Here is a 6,000-nt window from a genome sequence, read left to right as displayed (position 1 = left end):
AATCTTTGTCTTTATGACTGATGGAGAGGTTGGAAATGTGAGCTTGAATCCCACGTCAGATATTGACTGATTGTGTTATACCTGAACAAATCACTTAGCCCATGTCCGAATCCTTGTCCTCATCTCTAAAATGGGGATAAAATTTACACTGGCAATCTCATCGGGCTGCCATGAAGATTTGCACTTGGCAAACCTCAAAGTGTTACCTAAATAACCATTTTGCTTCTTCTCACGGTTCCTGCTAAGTCCCAGCATGCATGAAATAATGACCCCGTGAGCTTCAAGCCCAAATGTTTTCTGCACATCAGCAGAGAGGAAATTTTCAGGCACAGCATGATGGTTTGAATGTCTATGTGTCCTTCATAGACAAGTCCCCCCACCAAAAAAAAATAAAAGTGCTATTTCAATCAGAATAGCCATGTTAAAGCTTAAGGGGACCTAGGATGTCAGTAAAAACAACCCTGTCATGTTTTGCAGATGAGGAAACTGAGACCCTGAGAGATAAAATGAATCCTCCTAGGTCATCATACATCAGTCATTGCAGGTATAGAGGGCTAAAATTCAGATCTCCCTACTTTAGAGCAGGCTCTCTCCACTCTAACACGTGACTGGTGTTTTTATTTGGTCTTTACATAAATTATGTATTTATTAATGTCACAGAAGCAAAGCCAGGCTAAAGGCAGGAAGACAGCGACCCTGCTTGGAAACTCTCTTTCATATCCCAGGCTATTAGAGCACACTCTTAACAGGATAGGGATCGGGTGGAGAACAAGGAGGTAAGCTTGAGTTAACTTCTGTAGCATTATATTTAGGTTGTCTCCGTATTTCAAATTTTTCCTGAGAGGGAAAAAAGGAGAAAAAATTCTCTGTCTTGTTATAATTGGCAGAGGAGCCCTACAAATAATAAGCTAAGAATCTCAGGATCAGATCACAACTCTGCCTTGAACTCACTGGGTGACTTGGGCAAGTCACAGCTCCCTCTAGACCAGTTCCCTGCTTTGTAAAATTAAGCAATTGGACTAGCTTGGCTCTAAGGAGCGTCCCAGCTCCAAGAGTCCAAATTTTTTGCTCAAAATCCCAACCTCTTGGCCCTATCATCCCCCAGCATTTGTCTTCCTTTAAGGTTGATTGACTGGCTATGGAATCCCACATCTAGCAGCCATACAGCAGCTCTGGTAGACTACTGGCTGGTAGAAAGTGGTGGCCTGGGTACCACTTCATCCATGAAGCCTTCCTTGATCTCTTTTAGTTACTAGGGCTAATCTTTCTCAAATTTCATCTTATCATACTTAGGAGTGTATAGGTAGTAACCCTCCCTCCCCAGTGTAATGTAAGCTCCTTGGGGGCAGGCACTAGTTTGCATCTGTCTTTGTCTCCCCAGCCCCCGGCACTTGATAAGTATTGGTTTCAATTGAATTAAATTAAAACTTCTTTAGAGGATGTTGGAAAGGTCCCTTCCAATCTTCGAAAAACTACCTACATCCTAAGCCCCCACACCCAGCCTAGATCTTCTCCATACTTTGATTCTAAAGTCTTTCCAATCTCAGACATTCTAAGTTTAAGGTTTCTCTCAGCTCTAACATACTGTGTTCTAAAACTTCACAGTCCAGGATCCTTCGCATCTCTAGTCTTCCAGGTTCTAAGGTCTTGTTGGCTCTAACATTGTGTGGTCTAGCATTCCAGAAGCCTGTGACAAAAGCTTGCAGCAGAGCTGAGACCTGGGCCCTATTTTGGGGGTGAGAGGAGGAGGGAGGGCTGTAGGGAGTTCAGCACTATTAGTTAAATAATGTTTCTTTAAAAATGTATTTAATTCCTCCTCCCCCCCTCGAAATGCTGGAATGTTCCTACTGAGTATACTTTCCCCCCTTGCCCATGAATATTAATGGCCTTCTCTGAGCTATCTACTTGAAAAAAACAAGAATAAATTAAATACCTACAGATTTTTCTAATTCTTCTCTTTTGGTGACATGCCGTCATTACATCAAATTACGGAGACGGGCTCCCTTTTTTTTTTTTGGTGAAAATTATGGAATATAAAGTGTATGTAAATGGAGCCCAAGGCTGTGAAGAAAGAACAGGGGCCAGGGAGGCATTAGGTATTCCAGCGGCGTAGTCATGGGCCAATTAATCAAGCGGTGGCGAGAAAAGATGCAGAAACGATGAGTTCGCCCTTCATGTTGATGAGGCCGGTCCAGGGCAAATGCTGCCGCACCTGAGCTCATAGTTAGGCATGCAGAAAGGGATCATGGGAATATCTTCACGCCTTTGTCTTTCTTGTGAAGGATGGAAAATGTCAGGCTGTTGTTTGGCTGCATGGGGGAGATTCAGGGAGAATTCACAGTCTGGCAAAGGCTTTTCTTTTCTTTCTTTTTTTTAACTCTTTCTGGTCTCTCTCTCTCTCTCTCTCTCTCTCTCTCTCTCTCTCTCTCTCTCTCTCTCTCTCTCTCTCTCTCTCTCTCTCTCTCTCTCTCTCTCTCTCCTTTTCCCTCCCTTGTCTCCTTTCTCCTGCCTGAGCTCACGGGTCCAGAGCCCACGGTTCATGCTAAGCAGGAAAGGATACTGGCTGCTGCTAGTGGCTGGCTGCTATAGGGGCAGTGTGTGTGTGTGTGTGTGTGTGTGTGTGTGTGTGTGTGTGTTGGAAAAGGTTGGGAGATGGAAAAGAAAGGACAAAAGCTCTGTTTATAAATTGCTCTTTGTTCACCCTGGAAATGGTTTTGAGTGACCCTCTCTTGCTAGCCCTTTCTCGGTCCACTGGTAGTGACCGACTAAATGCTTGGAAACCAAAGATCAGAACAGAGCATGAGCAGTGACAACTACAACAACAGCATCATTCTATGAGAAATCGGAGCTTTCCCTTCCTCTCCAGATATTTGCTTCCACTGAGTCCCCTTGGAGTGGAAGGTCATGCAAGTCTCAGAAGGCACATATGCTTTCTATACAGTTATTCAGGAGCTAACTGGTTCTGGGACTTATGCTATAGAATCACAAAATGTCAGAGCTGGGAGTAATCTTAGAACATGAGGTAGAGAATGTCAGAATTAGAATGGATTCTAAAAGAGTTTTCTATTCTGGAAGAGATGTTAGAACACTGAAGATAGCCTGGCAGAGCTGGGAGAGACTTTTGATCACAGAAAAGACAAGGGCAGAGCCAGAAGGGACATCAGAGTATAGAATGTTAGACCTGGAAAGAATCCTAGAAATTGGAACATTAGCAGCATAAGGAGACCTAGAAAACAGACCAGAAAGTGTTAAAAACAACAAGAAAAATTCATAAAAGATAGAATATCAGAATTTAAAGCAATCTTCTAACTCCATAGGATTTTGAATTGAAAGAGATCTCAGAGGTTACCTGGGCCATCTGTGTACTTTTACAAATGATGACATTGAGACCTGGAGAAACGAAGTGCCCTGAGAAAAGTCACCCAGTATGTTCCCAATGCAACCAGAATTGGAAGAAGTTAGGTCAGGAATGGACAACTTTATTGAGCAAGGTGTAATAACAATAGTATTTGTTTGGAGAGACAAAAGGTCTAGAATCTCAAACAGAATAATGAAATATTCAGAAGAGGGAAATAGCACTTTCGGACGTCCAATTATACTGTGAAGCAAGAATCGTTTATTTAAAAACAAAAAAACAAAAAGTAGATGGAACTGGTTAGATAAACAAGCAATGGAATTCAATAACCTGTTGTGTGATAAACCCCCAAACACAGACTAGTTAGAGACACACCTGCTATTTGAGAAAAAATGTTAGGAAATTCCAAAAGAGTTTGACAGAAATTAGACCGAGACCAGCATCTTATACCAAATACTACAATGAGCCTAAAATGATTATGATATTTCAATATAAAAGTTAATGCGTATAATACATGCATACATATAAATGCATATATACATGTATATGTATGTACATATATACATATCTATCTATCGAATTATGTGTTTTGGGGTACAACTGATTCCACAGCAGTGGGCTAAGAGAAAATACATACACATATGCGTATGTGTAAACCTATGTACATCTCCTCTCTCTCTCTCTCTCTCTCTCTCTCTCTCTCTCTCTCTCTCTCTCTATCTATTTATCTTGTGCATATGATTGTGTATAACTGACTCCACAAGAATGGGCTAAGAGAAAATTCTTAATCAACAAGGAACAGATGAGATCATGAAAAGATGATTTCAATTATATGAAATTTAAAAAGTCTTGGCACAAACTAAATTAACAAAACAAGAATAAGAAGGGAAATTGCTCATGGGTTGGGGGGGGGGCTTGGGAAGGCTCTTTGCCCCCAATGTATTTGATATTTAAGTGGAGAATTAACAAAAATATGTGAGACCAAAAGCCATTCTCCAATGCATAGGAACAAATAGTTTTTGAAAGAAAAATTGCAAACTCTTCACAGCGATAAGAAAGATTGCTTCAAATTACTAATAATAAGATATATGCAAATCATATCGTCTCACACCCATCAAATTGGCAGAGATGATAAGAGATGGGAATAATTAATGTTGGAGGGGTTGTGGAAAGATGGGCATACTAAAACACTATTTGTTAAATAGTTAATTGGTCCAACCACTCTGGAAAGCAATTCATAATTATGTTAAACATAAGTGACTAAAATCTTGGTAGTCCTTGACCAGCCATCCAAGTGTAGGCATATCCTTCAAGAAGTCCAAAGCAAGTCTATAAGTATTTATTAAGTCTCTACTATCTGGCAGCTAGGTGGTGCCATAGTGCATAGAGCACCTGGACTGGAGTCAGGAAAACTCACCCATCCTCCTGAGTTCAAATCCAGCCTCAGACACTTACTATCTGTGTGACCCTTGTCAAGACACTTCACCCTGTTTGCCTCAGTTTCTTCATCTGTAGAATGAGCTGGAGAAGGAAATGGCAATCCACTCCAGAATCTTTGTGAAGAAAAAAGTCTGTGGGGTCACATGGAATCACATATGACTGAACAGCTGAACAATAATCTGTCCAGCCGTGTGCTAAGTGCTGGGGACACAAAGAAAAGCAAAATCAGTCCCTTTCTTCAAGGAAGACTCATGAAGAAGATAACATGCAAACTATTAGATACAAATGAATCACCTGGCCTCTCTGGGCCTTCGTTTTCTGGTTTGTAATCTTTGAAGTCCCAGGTTTAAATCTGTTTTTTGTTTGTTTGTTTTTTGGCTAGGCAATGGGGTTAAGTGACTTGTCCAGGGTCACACAGCTAGTAAGTGTTAATGTCTCTGAGGTCGGATTTGAACTAAGGTCCTACTGAATCCAGGGCCAGTGCTCTACCTGCTGTACCATCTAGCTGCCCCCCAGGTTTAAATCTTGATAATTCCTTTTAATATGATCCCAACCTTGAAATAAATAGGAAGCGAAATCTGATTGGGAAAAAATGAATAAACAACAAGTAATATGAAATACACTGAAAACAAAACTCAGGGCACTGATGTGGAAATCTCTCTGCCAAGCCACAGTCAGTCAATCCGTCAAGATGCATTTATTAAGTTTCTACCATGTTCTAGGCACTGTGATAGTACTAGGGATAGAAAGAAGGGTAGAAAACAGTAAAGGACAGTCCCTGCCCTCAAGAATGTTAAATTCTAGGGGAAACAACATGCAAATACCTATGTAAAAATTGTATATATGATATATACATATATATATCATATATATACACATATGTATGTGTATATATATATACACACATACACAGAGATGTGTGTGTATGCATGCATGTATGTATTATTACTATGTGTATATCTAGTAAAATTTGCAAAAAGTTATTTGCATGTTGTTTCCCCTAGAATTTAACATTCTTGAGTGCAGGGACTGTTCATATACCAATATAGAGATAGAAATAGAGATGGAGATAGATAGATGGATGGATGGATAGGGAGATAGATAGATAGATAGATAGAGATATGATAAGCTGGAGATAATCAATAGAAGGAAGGTGTTACCATATTAAGGAGGATTGGGGAAGGCTTCTTGTAAAAGGAAGACTG

This window comes from Phascolarctos cinereus, unplaced genomic scaffold (assembly GCF_003287225.1).
Source record: "Phascolarctos cinereus isolate Bilbo 61053 unplaced genomic scaffold, phaCin_HiC Scaffold_4;HRSCAF=312, whole genome shotgun sequence".
NCBI classification, from domain to species: domain Eukaryota; kingdom Metazoa; phylum Chordata; class Mammalia; order Diprotodontia; family Phascolarctidae; genus Phascolarctos; species Phascolarctos cinereus.
Note: the sequence above shows the minus strand (reverse complement) of the source record.